General features: G+C 42.0%; 1 long non-coding RNA gene across 2 annotated transcripts; it reads left to right on the forward strand.

The window, feature by feature from the left end:
• The first annotated feature begins 374 nt into the window (after positions 1–374).
• LOC147364458 (uncharacterized) lies at positions 375–8971 on the forward strand. 2 transcript variants are annotated; one of them, XR_015134489.1, is made up of 3 exons: positions 375–866; positions 6770–6961; positions 7387–8971. It is a non-coding gene; the product is annotated as an uncharacterized LOC147364458 (long non-coding RNA). The 2 variants fall into 2 exon arrangements; XR_015134488.1 differs by lacking the exon at positions 375–866 and having other exon boundaries at positions 873–6961.
• Positions 8972–15497: the final 6526 nt, after the last annotated feature.

The following is a 15497-nucleotide window of genomic DNA, read 5'->3' on the forward strand; positions in this document are numbered from 1 at the left end:
GCTTTGACTGGAATGGACCTTTGTTGGCCAAGTGATGTCTCTGCTATGGTGTCTAGGTTTGTCTTAGGTACCTTAGTTAATTTTGGGGGCCCATCCAAGTGTAGCTTAGGTGATTGTGAAGGCTCAAGAAAACTCATAGTGGCTTAAATGATTGAGATGCCCAAAACTCTACCTCATTTCACTGTGGGCCCCAAGAAACTACACCTTATGGGATTTCTGAGGCCTACAAAACTCTCCTTTAGGATATTTTGGGGAGCCAGAAACATCTGTATTAGTGGATTATAAGAAAGAACAGAACTCTACCTATCTAAGGGGGTGCTGATTCCATCCCTGTGGGGGAAATAAGATTCCACATGTCCTGCAGTGAAGCTGAAAAAAAAAAAAAGAAATCCTCATGGGTTAGATGATTTCTAATGTTACTTAGATTCTCTGATTCTAAGGTGTAATTATGGTTGTTATGCTTATCACAAGCTTGTTCTATGTTTCTTTCGCAAGAATGGATGTATCCAGAATCTGCAGAGAATTAAAATTCAAGATCTGCAACCATGTGGAGTTACTTGCATGTCCCCACACGGTTAGGCATGAGAACTCTTATAGAGGCGAAAAGGAATTCGGGAGAGCTAGAGTAAACAGAAGCCATGGGTTTTCATTGGCTAAGTTTTTGCCAGGAAAGAAGAGTCAGATGTGTGGGCTCAGGAGCCTGTGGGACTTCAGGAAATTCCTCCTTGGTGAATGTAGAGACTATGGAAACTCCATCTTAGGAGATTGTGTGGGGCCAGGAAACTCTATTTATGTCCACCTTAGGTGTTGTGGAGGGTGGGGTTGAGAAGAACAACAGCTCGAGAGGGGTCCAGGAAGGCTCGCAGGTATTTTGTGACTGCAGCTCTGCTGCTCCTCTTGCTTCTATTCTAACTTTGATGGCTCCCTTGCCAGAACTCTAATTTATTAAAAATGTAATTGTGCTTTTATCCACTGGGAAAAAGCTAGAGTCAGAAGTCTGGGGTTTGAGACTGGACCTGGTGCTTCACTGTTTATTTGATGCCCAGCCAACTTCCAGGCACTACTCCCTCTTTTGCAGCTTCTGATCTTGGCATTATTTCATAGTTTTCTGGGAGAGAAAGTTCAATTTTTGGAGATACACTTTATTGCCTGAAGTGGGCTGTGAAAAATCTCTCAGTTCTGCTGGATTCCTCTGTCAATTTGTTCCCATTGACATTAAATCTGGAAACTCCATACTGCTGAAGACACCATCCCAATTTTCTATTGATTACTGTAGTGTCTTTCCAGTAGTCTTTGAGAAGAAAGGAGGAGATTAATATATATTTAGTTGATTTTCTATTATCAGTATGGACACTTGCAAGTAATTTGTGATTAAAAATGATAGCAGAAACATAAAAGGATAAAAAGCTGTTTCAGCCCATCAAACCTAGTCTTCCTAACAAAATAAAAAATTTAAGAGTCAGATGAATACAGATGTAAAATCTTAGTGTAAAATGCAATTCAGCATGTAAATACCATCTGCTGCTAAAAGGAACCAGGTTTTCTTGGAGAAATGACTTTCCCTTCTTGGTATCTGTTTTTTATCAGTATGGGCTTTGGTATTTTACCCATTATTCAATGGGTTCTAATCATGTCTTATCTTTATTAATTGATGCTCAAGTTGTCCCAAATTTTGCCAGTGGATGCCTCTTAGAGAAAAAATTAATAAAGAGGAAGACAACAGAACTGTGAACTTGGAATCCATCAACTAAGGACCTTTAAGACTGTACTGGTTATAATTATATCCTTAAGCATTGTGCTCTCAATATTTATAAGTCTAAATGAAATATCCCAGAAATAAAATACATAAGAAATAAAAGAACAATTATTTTTTTAAAAAACTGCTAATGACCAAGTTGCCTGAGCCATCGTTGGATCATGCCTGATGATACTTGAATGAAGGGAAACAATTTTCTTAGGGAGTTTGGGCCTGTTTGTTACAGCATAAATGTAGAGATTGTCAACATACTGTACTTTCTTAAATGGGCTTCTTTTAACTTCACCACCAGTGAGGAAACTGAGTTCCAATGAATGTAGGCATTACAAATTGCAAGACTTGGGGAAGGGGTCAGGGACTGATGAAGACCATTAATTCTGTCTGTACATTTTCCTCAGAAGAACCACACCATTGCATGCTTTTGACTTAAATGTAACATTTCAATTTTGGAATGATACAGATATACCTCTAAAACAAAAATCTGAGCACTTTTAAATACCAGAAAGGCTTTGTGCAAGGTGACTAAAGATAGATACCACAACTCTTCCAAAATAAATTTTAACGTCAGTGAGAGCTTTATTGAAGTATGGTTGATTTACAATATTGTGTTAATTTCTGCTGTACAGCAAAGTGATTCAGCTATACATATATTATTTTTCATATTTTTTTCATTATGGTTTATCCCAGGATACTGAATATATATAGTTCTCTGTGCTATACAGTAGGACCTTGTTGTTTATCCATTCTATATACGATATTAACAGTTTGCATCTGCTAATCCCAAACTCACAACCCATCCCACCCTTACAGCCCCTCTCCCTTGGCCACCATGAGTCTCTTCTCTGTGAGTCTGTTTCCATTTTGTAGATAGGTTCATTTGTGTCATAGTTCAGATTCCACAAATAAATGATCCCATACGGCATTTATCTTTCTCTTTCTGACTGACGTTAACTTAGTATGATCTCTAGGTCCATCCGTGTTGCTGCAAAAGGCTTTTTTTTTTTTTTACAGCTGAGTAATACTCTATTGAATATATATATATATCTTTTTTTTTCTTTAAACTTTTTCTTTTGTATTGGGGTATAGCCAATTAACAATGTTGTGATAGTTTCAGGTGAACAGGGAATGGATTCAGTCATACACATACATGTATCCATTCTCCCCCAGATGCCCCTCCCATCCAGGCTGCCGCATAACACTGAGCAGAGTTCCCTGTGCTATACAGTAGGTCCTTGTTGGTTAGCCATAATGTTCATCTCAAACTTCCTAACTATCCCTTCCCCCCAATCTTCTCCCCCAACCCCTGTACCCCAACCGTGCTGCTGCTAAGTCACTTCAGTCGTGTCCGACTCCATGAGACCCCATAGATGGCAGCCCAGCAGGCTCCCCCGTCCCTGGGATTCTCCAGGCAAGAACACTGGAGTGGGTTGCCATTTCCTTCTCCAATGCATGAAAGTGAAAAGTGAAAGTGAAGTCGCTCAGTCGTGTCCGACTCTTAGAGACCCTATGGACTGCAGGCTACCAGGCTTCTCCGTCCATGGGATTTTCCAGGCAAGAGTACTGGAGTGGGGTGCCACTGCCTTCCCAACCCTAAGTTTGTTCTATAAGTCTGTTTCTGTTTTTTAAATAAGTTCATTTGTATTTGGGCTTCCCTTGTGGCTCAGCTGGCAAAGAATCCGCCTGCAATGTGGGAGACCTGGGTTTGATCCCTGGGTTGGGACGATCCCCTAGAGAAGGGAAAGGCTACCCACTCCAGTATTCTGGCCTGGAGAATTCCATGGATTGTATAGTTCATGGGTCGCAAAGAGGCGGACATAACTGAGCGACTTTTACTTTCTTTTATTTGTGTCATTTCTTTTTGGGTGTGTTCAGACTGTGACCCAACGAACTGTAACCAGCCAAGCTCCTCTATCCATGGGATTTCCCAGGCAAGAATACTGAAGTGGGTTGCCATTTCCTCCTTCAGGGGATCTTCCAGACCAAGGGATTGAAACCATATCTCCTGCACTAGCAGGCGGGTTCTTTGTCACTGTGCGACCCGAGAAGCCCCATCATTTCTTTTTAGATTCCACATATAAGGTATGTCATATGGTATTTCTCTTTCTGACTTATTCCACTCAGTAGGACAATCTGTAGGTCCATCCATGTTGCTGCAGATTGCATTGTTTTTTACGGCTGAGTAATACTACATTGTGTGTATATGTATATATACACACATCACATCTTTTTTATCCATTTATCTGTCAGTAGACATTTAGGTATGCAGGCGACCCCGATTAGATTCCTGGGTAGAATCATTCCTGGGTTGGGAAGATTCTCAAAGAATGAACAGGCTACCCACTCCAGTATTCTTGGGCTTCCCTGGTGGCTCAGCTGGTAAAGAATCCGCCTGCAATGCGGGAGACCTGGGTTTGATCTCTGGGTTGGGAAGATCCCCTGGAGGAGGGCATGGCAACTCAGTCCAGTGTTCTTTACTGGAGAATCCTCACGGACAGACAAATCTGAGTGACTAAGCACAGCACGCAACACACACATTTAGCTTGCTTCCATGTCTTGGCTGTTGTAAAGAGTGCTGCTGTGAACATAGGGATGCATGTATCTTTTTAAATTAAGAGTTTTCTCTGGGTATATGCCCAATAGTAAGATTATAGGATCATATGGCAACTCTGTATTTATATAGTTTTTTGAGGAACCTCTGTACTGTTTTCCATTCCCACCAATAGTGTAGGAGTATTCCCTTTTCTCCACACCTTCTCCAGTATTTGTTATTTGTAGAGTTTTTTCACTATGGCCATTCTGACTGGTGGGAGGTGTACCTCATTGCAAAAGAACTGACTTTAGACCAATCCTCTCACCCCGAACCTAAAGCCCTTCCAGTCTCTGCCCATCTGACTACTGGGCAGAACTGAGTGCTAATGAACCTGTCTCTTAGGTTTTTAATCTCTGGAGAACTAAATATTATCTACTGAAAAATACTTTGTTTTTACCATTTTTGTGTGGCCTAATTTTACAATTTTTCTGTGGGAAATTAGCACTGATGAAAATATAAAAAGTCTCTGTACTGTAGTTCCAAATAAATAATAGGCAGATAGGATGTAACAGCTTCCCAGAACAAATACAGTCACTGCGAGAAAAGAGTTTCACGGGATGATCAGAGAACTGAAGAATTAGATGTCCTTATGATTCTACCAGGGCAAAAGCAGGAACATGGTCACCTAAGGTATACCTTACATTGTTCAGTGATTCCCAGAACTCTATCAAAGCAAATCAGGGGAGTGGAACATGATATTCAGAGATGTGCAGTCACTTGCCCAAAGCTGATGAGTGGTAAGAACAGTGTTGTTAGGTAACATTTAGTTAATACTCGTTATGCGGCAGGCCCTGAGTTAAGTAATGCTCCAATTCAATCTTCAAAACAACCTTATGTTGTAAATCTATTAACAGGCATTTTTCCACACTAATGGGGTAATGTATGTTACAAAAGGCTAATATGTCATTCAGTTAGGAAGTGGTGGAACTGAGATTAGAGCAGGCAGGGTCAGGAGTCCAGCCTGTGGTCTGAGTTTGCTTTTCAGCATGTCACTGTGCTAATGGGGGAGAGGGGAGGACCTCTCTGCGTGATAGCCAAGGGGGAGAAGTATTGTGGCTGGGACAGAGGTCTTGGAAGTCATATGACCTTAGTTTAAGAACTGGTCCTTTACCAGTTATGTGTCTTTGGGCGAGTCACTTAAAAAAAGTCCGTTTCTTCAAATGAGTATAAAGCATAGAGTGCATACTGAATAAATGTTAATTAGCCATTATAATTTCAGAGAGCTGTGAAAGCAGACAGGAGTGAATTTACAGAGGAGAGTTTAGATAAATGTAAAGGCGAGGAATGTCATAATATAGTTCGAATAATTTTTAAATTTGCAATTAGCCCTGAAAAAGCTGAGAGAAATTCCCAATTGATAATGCAAACTTTCAAATCAGAAAGCAGAAGCTGAGAGATAAAATGGAAGGGGGGGACAGCAGCAGTTTCTCTTTCGGGATTAGAATTTTTTCTGTTCTACAGTGACCACCTCATTGGGCCTTGAAATGGACCACTCATTAACAGTCTTCAAAACTAGAACGTCCAGTCACTTGGCATACAGATAGATTTGGATATAAATTCCTGAACCTGGAAATGATGAAGTTTTGCTTCTGCACCAGTTACTTTACATGCTCCCTTTGAATTGTGTTTTTAGTGGTGGCCACGCAAAGTGACTTGCCTTTCTACTCCTGCTCCTCTTAAGGATGCCAAGTAGTGCCTGGCCTCTGCTATTGCACACTTTCTCCTCCTCAAACCTCCAGTTCTTTCTCTTCCATCCTGACCCCGGATGAGGATACTGCTGCTTATTTCACCGGGAAAATGGAAGCATCTACATAGAACCACCACACACCATCTCCACCACATTTCCCCCATGCTGTGCATCTGTGTGCACACTCTGCCTTCTCTCCTCTCGCGCAGGCGACCACTCTGCACCTGGGTAAAGCCACTGCTCCCTCCATCGCCTCTTGTCCTTTCCATCTCTTTGATCAGTCCCATCAGTATACACACATGCTGTTAATTTTCCCTTTAAAAATCCTCTCTTCTATTAAAAAAAGATAAACACCGATGAGTTATGATATTATGTTAAGGCACTCTTGTTAATAATGCTATTTTGATAAGTTTTAAGTTCTCATCTGAAAATGATATACACTAAAGTTATCAGAGGTGAAACAATGGTTCTTAAAAATATTCCAATCAAAATGTTGTAGATGAAGCACAGTTTTCAAAATATCAATAGGTATTGAAATTGGGTAACGAGAACATGTAGGTTCATGTTACTTTTCCCCTCTATTCTTATGTATGCTTGAAAAATATACATGGAAAAGGTTAAAAAAAATCATCTCAATTCTGCTTCCTCTCCAGCTATTACATTATTTGCTTCTCTTTAGGGTAGTACTCCCTGAAATAGTATATTCACTGACTGATTTTTTTCTTCCTTCATTCAGGTTTTTCCCCCTTACCATTTCAGCAAAATTGCTTAAGACCACTAATGACATCCACATTGTTAATCCAGGGGTCATTTCTCCTACATTACCCATTTGATAGCTGATTACTCCTTCCTCCTTGAAATGCTCTCCACTAGACTTCCAGGACTACAACCAGTAGGGGACGTGCAGTTGTCAATACTATGGATACAGGTATCATTCTTGTCTTGTTAATTCCATGGGCTTCCCTGGTGGCTTAGTGGTAAAGAATGTGCGTGTGATGCAGGAGATGTGGGTTCAATTCCTGGGGCTGGAAGATCCCCTGGAGGAGAAAATGGCAACCCACTCCAGTATTCTTGCCTGGAAAATCCCATGGACAGAGGAGCCTGGCGGGCTACAGTCCACAGGGTCACAGAGTCCAACGTGACTTAGCACGCACACATGTTATCTCTGAATAATAAATGGCTTCTGAAAGGATTTGATTTCCACCTGTTGTTAATTACATACAAGAAAAGGATGTGTTTCAGGGCACAATGTAAATGTTGGCAGTTGATCACAAGAGTGAGGCTGGGACTGAGGGCAGCATCATGGCATGAAGTGTTCCTTTTTTCTCTCCCCTTCAACCTACAACTAATTAGACATCTGTAACGAAAGTGCCTCTGCACACACACCAAGACACCTAGAGATGCACCCATCTGTGCATCTGAACGTGGGTGGACTGCACCCTGGAGAAGGCCACACCAAGGGAGTTGTGGTGAAGGTGGCAGCCAGTGGCATCAGTTTCTCTGGCAGAGCAGGTGGAAAGGGAAAAAGGTGAGTGAACATCCAGCTGGTGATGGGGGCGCAGCTGGAGTCCTCAGCAACACCCTGAGTCCTGAAGAGAGACCTCTGTGACTGGGAGGATGGAAACGGAAGAAGGCAGCCAAGGACAACTGAAGGTGTGGATTTCCTGCTGTTTGTCCCAGAATTCCACTGAGACATGTCCCCTCCCACCCTGACCTCTCTCTGCTGGCATTCCCTTAGTAGAGGACTCCCCTACTGGGCCATGGGCACACTCAAAGTGCCAAGTGCTTATTGTATACCTCCCCCACCCCAACTCCATCACCATCCTTTTTTTAACACTAGGTTTCTTATGCATATGTGTGTGTGTGTTCAACCCAACTATTTTCGACCCCATGCATGGACTGTAGCCCATCAGGCTACTATGTCTATGGAATTTTCCAGGCACATGCACGTCTTCCCTATTTAGCACCAGTAGAATAAATCAGAATCTTGTGCTATAGTGCCACCTTCTGGAAAGCAAAAAAAAAAAAAGCATTTTATTGCCAGCCTGTTGAAATATTAGAAGCGAAGTAAAAAAGCCTTGAATCACTCAGGTGACACAGTGGTATAGAATCTGCCTGCCAATGCAGGAGATGCAGGTTTGGTCCCTGGGTTGGGAAGATGCCCTGGAGAAGGGCATGGCAACCCACTCCAGTATTCTTGCCTGGAAAATCCCATGGATAGAGGAGACTGGTGGGCTACAGTCCATGGGGCTGCAGAACTGGACATGACTGAATGTGCACACACAAACAAAACCTTACCTAAATAAGAAAGGCATTCATTATTTCAAATGAAGATGTGCAGAGGTACATTTCATCAAATAGTATGAAAAAATCATGGTAATACGGTATCCCCAAAATAAAATGACCATTTTCAGCAACTGAACTCAAAGACACAGAATACTATGATTTACCTTATAAAGAATTCAAAAGAGTTGTCATGGAGAAATTCAAGCTATATATAAGAAAACTTGGCAACTCAATGAACTAAGAAATAAAATCAGTAAACAGAAGGAATACTTTACCAAGACTGCATGCATGCTCAGAAATGTCTGACTCTTTGCCACCCTATGGACTATAGCTAGGCTCCTCTGTCCATGGGATTTTCCTCCTCCAGGGGATCTTCCTGACCCAGGGATTGAGCTCATATCTCTTGCATCTTCTGCATTGGCAGGCAGATTCTTTACCACTGCGCCACCTGGGAAGCCCAAGAAGTGAGATGAAGACTGCATTACAAACACTGAAAAACAGAGCAGATCAGATGGAAGAGAGAATTAGCAAGTCAGAGTGTAAGAATTTGGAAATTATTTAGGGAGGAAATCCATCAAGATGGTGGAATAGAAAGATCCTGAGCTCACATTTTCTCACAGGCATACCCAAATAAAAGCTATCTGCAGAACAACCATTGATGAATAAAACCAAAAAACATCTATAACTAAAGACACAAAGGAGGAGCCACAACAGGTAGGAGAGGCAGAGTGCTAATATAGTCAAGTCCCCTGCCCACTGGTTGGCAACCCACAAATGGGAAAATAATTACAATTGCAGAGGTTCTCCCCAAATAGTGAGAGGTCCAAGCTCCATGTAGGGCTCCCTAGCCTGGGGGTTCTACACCAGAGAGATGAGCTCCTAGAGCATGTAGGTTTGAAGGCCAGCAGTACTGACTGTCAGGGTTCCCAGAGGGCTGTAGGAAAGAGAGACTTCACTCTTAGAGTGTGCACAAAATCTCACGCACTCCAGGACCCAGGGAGAAGCAGTGATTTGACAGAAGCCTGGGTCAGACCTCCTGCTGATGCTGGAGAGTCTTCTTGGGAAGCAAGAAGCACCTGCAGCCCACCCTGGAGATACAGGTACCGACAGCAGCTATTCTGGGGAGCCCCTTCTGTGGACACTGTGTGGGCAAGTGCCTTCATGGATGGAGCCCTCCCTCTAGTTCCTCAGCCCCAGGAGCCGCCTTGAACTGGCCTGTGGGCACCATTGCTGGGATGCTTCGGGTCAAGCAGGTAACTGGGTGTGGCTCCAGCCCCACCCTCCAGCAGAGAGGCTGCCATGAGACCCTCTGAGCCCACCAGTGCCTCTGGACATGGCCTTGTCCACGAGGGGGCTCGTGACCCAGGCTCACATACCAGCGTGTACTAGACCTGAAGCATCCAGAGCCCTCTAGCCAGAGACCCCAGTTCCCAGTCTCATTTACCAGGGGGCAGACACCAGCTACAAGAAGACTGGAGCCGGGTTCCACTGTAGCCTCGCCACCCACTCCTGCCAGCCAGCAACTTCCACACAAGATAAGACTACAAAGCCACAGGCATCAAAACAGTGCAGTACCACCACAGACACACATAGGTCAGTGAAATACAACAGAGTGCCCAGAAATAAACCCATACACCTACAGTCAATTAATCTTTGACCAAGGAGGCAAGAATATACACTGGGAAAAAGACAGTCTCTTCAGCAAGCTATGTTGGGAAAGCTGGACGTAAGTCAATGGTTACAACACACCCTCTCGCCTTATAGGAAAGTAAACTCAAAGTGGCTTAAAGACTTAAACATAAGACATGACACCATAAAACTCCCAAAAGAGATCATAGACAAAACATTCTCTGATGTACACTGTACCAATGTTTTCTTAGAGAAGTCTCCCAAAGCCATAGAAATAAAACAAGGATAAATGGTACCTAATCAAATTTTCCTCTATTTCTTTGCTTTGTTCTTTGAAGAAGGCCTTCTTGTCTCTCCCTGCTCTTCTCTGGATCTCTGCATTTAGTTGGGTGTACTCCCTTGCTTTTTGCTTCTCTTCTTTCCTCAGCTATTTGTAAAGCCTCCTCGGACAACCACTTTGCCTTCTTGGATTTCTTTTTCTTTGGGATAGTTTTGTTTGCTGCCTCCTGTCAAATATTATGGACCTCTGTCCATAGTTCTTTGGCAGTCTGTTCACTAGATCCAATCCCTTGAATCTATTTGTCACTCTACTGTATATTCATAGGGGATTTAAGTTGTACCTGACTGGCCTAGTGGGTTTCCTAGCTTTCTTTAGTTGAAGCTTGAATTTTGCTATGAGGAACTGATGATCTGAGCCACAGTCAGCTTCAGGTCTTGTTTTTGCTGACAAAGGTCTGTATAGTTAAGGCTGTGGTCTTTCCAGTAGTCATGTGCAGATGTGAGAGTTGGACAATAAAGAAGGCAGAGCACCAGAGAATTGATGCTTTCAATCTGTGGTGCTGGAGAAGACTCAGTCCCCTGAAAACCAAGTAGATCAAACCAGTCAATTTCAAAGGAAATCAACCCTGAATACTCTTTGGAAGGACTGATGCTGAAGCTCCAATACTTTGGCCACCTAATGCGAACAGCTGATTCACTGGTGAAGACCTGGATGCTGGGTAAGATTGAAGGCAGAGGGTAACAGAGGATGAAATGGTTGGATGGCATCATTGATTCAATGCACATGGACTTGGGCAAACTTCAGGAGATGATGAGGGTCAGGGAAGCCTGCCATGCTGCTGTCCAGGGAGTTGCAAAGAGTTGAACATGACTTGGCAACTGAACAAAAACAATCAAACTTACAGGCTTTTGCATAACAAAGGAAATCATAAAAAGAAATAAAAAGACAACCTAGAGAATGGGAGAAAATACTTGCCAATGATGTGACTGATGAGACAGATTATATAACTCAACAACAAACAATGCAAATGAAAAATGGGCAGAAGACTTGAAGAGACATTTCCCAAGGAAGAAATATAGATGGCCAATAAGCATGTGAAAAGAGGCTCAACATCACTAATTATTAGAGATATGCAAACCTAACTATAGTAAGGTGCCACCTCACACTGAGCGGAATGGTCATCATTAAAAAGTCTACAAATAAATCCTGTAAAAGGTGTGGAGCCAAGGGAACCCTCCTGTTGGTGGGAATGTAAGTTTGTGCAGCCACTGTGGAAAACAGTATGGAGGTCCTACAGGAAACTAAAAATAGAAGGAACATATGATCTAGCAATCCCACTCCTGGGCATATACCTCGACAAAATTCTAATGCAAAAAGATACTTGCACCCCTATGTTCACAGCAGCACTATGCACAATAACCAAGACACGGAAACAGCCTAAATGTCCATCAAGAGATGAATGAAGAAAGAAGATGTGGTACATATAAACAATGGGGTACTACTTAGCTATAAAAGGGATGAAATATTGCCATTCGCAACAACATGAATAGATCTGGAGACTATCATATTAACTGAAGTAAGACAAATATGATATCACTTATATGGCATCTAAAATAGGACACAAATGAACTTATCTACAAAAGGAAAACAGACTCAGAAATAGAGAACACACTTGGTGCCAAGGCAGAAGGGTTTGAGGGAGGGATGAATTGTGATTTTGGGGTTAGCAGATATAAGTAATAATATACAGAATGGATAAACAACAAGGTCCTACTACTAGATAGCACAGAGAACTATGTTCAGTATCCTGTTAGAAAGCATAATGGAAAAGAATATACAAAATAGGTAACTGAGTCAATTTGCTGTATAGCAGAAATTAACACATAGTAAATCAACGACACTTCAATAAAAATAAATTTAAAAGAAGATAAAATTGTCCCTTTTCTGTTGATAGCAATTTATATATGAGATGATGTATGTAAACTTCATGGTAACCACAAAGTAAAAACCAAGATCAGAGACACAAAACATAAAAAAAGGGGATAATGAACAAATCACCATGAAAAGAAACAACTTACAAAGGTAGAAACAGAAGGAACAAAACCAGTGGAAAGACAAGTAGTCAGAAAGCAAAATATAAAATATAAAGGGATTGAACTCAGCAATCAAAAGGTACAGAGTGGCTGGCTGGATTGCAAAAAAGACCGAACCGAATGCTGCCTAAGGAGACACATTTCAACTGTAAAGACATATATAGGCTCCAAGTATAGGCCTTGGAAAAGATATTCCAAGCAATCAGAAGCAAAAAGAAAGTGGGTTTAGCAATATTTATATCAGTCAGAGTAGACTTGAAATAAAAAATAAGTGACAAATATAGTCACTATATAATGACAAAGGGGTCAATACACCTTTCACATGTTTTATAGTGAGATCTATACAAGTGAAAACTAAACAATACACTTTTAAACACCACCAACGGTTAAAGAAGAAACTGCAATTAAAAGTTACTGAAACGAACATGTAAATATACCATTTCAGATCTTGTGAGATGCAGTGAAAGAAGTTCTGAAAGTTTATAGCAATATGCACATATATAGTCTAGCTATCTTTTCAAAGAACTAGTTCTTAGTTTTGTTGATTCTTCCTATTTTTATCTAGTTTCCATTTCTTTCTCTCTGATCTTTATTTCCTTCCTTCTGCTAATTATGGGTTAGTTTTTTTTTTTCTAGTTCTTTGTGGGGACCATTAACAAGATAGCTTATAAACCAGGGCCAGCTAGTAATATATCAGCATAATCAGTGAGAAAGGATGCCCCCGTGATCATCGTAATAGGAATCCACAATGGCCACGAACAGTGCCATTTGCTTAGAAGATGGAATGAGAGAAGGAGAAAAAACTCTCCTGCACTGTTGGTGGGAAGGTAAATTGGTACAGCCACTATGGAGAACAGTACAGAGGTTTCTCAAGAAACTACAAATAGAACCACTATATAATCCAGAAATCCCACTCCTGGGCATTTACCTGGAGAAAAGATAATTCAAAAAGATACATGCACCCCAATGTACACTGTAGCACTACTTACAATACCAGGGTCACAGAAGCAACCTAAATGTCTATCAACAGAGCAATAGATAAAGAAGAAATGGTATATACTTACAACGGAATATTACTCAGCCATAAAAAGGAAGAAAATAGGGCCATTTGCAGAGATGTGGATATACCTAGAAACTTATACAAAGGGAAGTAAGTCAGACAGTGAAAAACAAGTATCATTTATTAATGCATCTGTATGAATCTAGAAAAATGGTACAGATGAACCTATTTGCAAACAGAAATACAAAGATTTAGAGAACAAACATATGGACACCAATGGGGGGTGGGGTGGGATGAACTGGGAGATTGGGATTGACATATACACACTACTATGTATAAAATAGATAACTAATGAGAACCTACTGTATAGCACAAGGAACTCTAAAATAGTTCCATGGATTTCTTCTTCTAGACATCCTAGGCATTGTGCCAAGGGCTGGGAATACAAATGGAATAACAAGGACATAGTCCCTGCCCTCAAGGAGGTTATGGTTCAGATGGGGTGAGACACACCAAGAGGCACAATCGGAGCTATAAATATGCACACGAGATAGAATGCTGTGCAGAGAAGTGTCCTGTCAAGAGGCTTCTAGAAGAGGAGATACTTACACTGAGTCTTGAACAAGTAAGATTCAACTGCATAAAGAATATAGATAATAGAAGAGCAGATAGAAGCCCACAGGAAAAAAATCTAAGTTTGCAAGCTATAATCACTTCCATAAGGAAGGAAAATGGTGGAGAGGGGACAGGAGAATGGTGAAAAAGGGTCAGAGCATCAGCTGGGGTGGCTTGTACTCAATAGGATATGAAGTCAGAACCGAGCAAGATGCCAATGGCTTAGACCCTTATGGATTAATTTAGATAGTGTAAACTGTGAAAGCTGGGAGGCTCGCTACTAACAGTCTGGCTTTGTAAGAAAGCTTTCTGGCTGGAAAGATGGAAAACTTTCAGTAGGGTTGAGCTTCTTAGGTTTTAGTTTGAAGAGGATGGGAAATTGACAGTTGTTATGGACTTAACTGGCCCCTACAAAATTTGTAAGTTGAAATTCTACCCCTCAGTGTGATTGTATTTGGAGACAGGGTCTTTAAGAGGTAATTAGTGGTATAATATAAGAAGGGAGATACCAAGAATGCCTGTGCAGAGAAAAGTCCATGTGAGGACATGAGAAGATGGCCATCTGCAAGCTGAGAAACCAATGCAGCCAACACCTTGATCTTGGACTTAAAGCCTCCAGAGCTGTGAGAAGTCAATTTCTGTTGTTGAAGATACCCAGTCTATGGTGTTTTGTTATGGCAGCCCAAGAAGAAGAATACAAGTGGTTACTCTAAGTCCTAGATGTAAATAGTAATCATGAACAAAGGCCATAATCCATGAAGGCTGAGCACAATAATCAAATGAGTGTTAGATAACTGACACATTGCAGAATACATATATATCTATTACAGGTGTGTGTGTGTGGATCAATCAAGGTGTGGAATAAGAGGACATGGAGTTCACCTTCCCCCCATGAACGCATAAAAAATACATCTACATGTGGAACAATTCTCACTGAAAACTATCAAGAAAGTGGCAGGAGGACTCCTGTACAACCAAGGATGTAAGAAAGATCAAGTAGGAAAGGAAGAATAGAAATTAGGTATGGATCTATGCCCCTGGGAGGGAATTCAGAGAAAAAGGGAGATTACATGGGTGGACACCCACCTTAGGGAGTGACTGGTCAGGGCCACAGATTGAGCATCACAGTCCTGGTATCCCACACCAGAAGGAAAAGAAGAGCCTACATGGCTCATTGGAGGATTGCTGGGAGTAACAGCAGGGCTCTGGGAAGCCTGGAGTCCACTTGAAACAAGCACCCATGTGCGGGCTGCCCCTGAGGCAGGGCAGACAGAGGTCTGCTCTAGCAGCTGCTGGGTTTCCTGCACACCCTGCACACCCTACCCTGAGTCAAGTGAATGGTCAGCACTGGATTTGGGGTGGCCATCAGCAGGGAGGAGACTTGACTGTGGGATAGAGAGGTGACCTGGTTCTGTGGTGGAGCCTGGGTGGGGCAGTGGTGGCCACTGGTGGAGCTTTCTCAAGCACATACCAGAAGCAGCCCAGATTCTGACGGTGTTGCTCCTCCACAGCTCAACCCGTGATACATGTTCAGAGTCCATGTGGGCCCCTCCTGCCCTGT

This window comes from Bos grunniens, chromosome 10 (assembly GCF_055505025.1).
Source record: "Bos grunniens cultivar Pamir isolate PY7600 chromosome 10, Bosgru_T2T1.0, whole genome shotgun sequence".
NCBI lineage: Eukaryota > Metazoa > Chordata > Mammalia > Artiodactyla > Bovidae > Bos > Bos grunniens.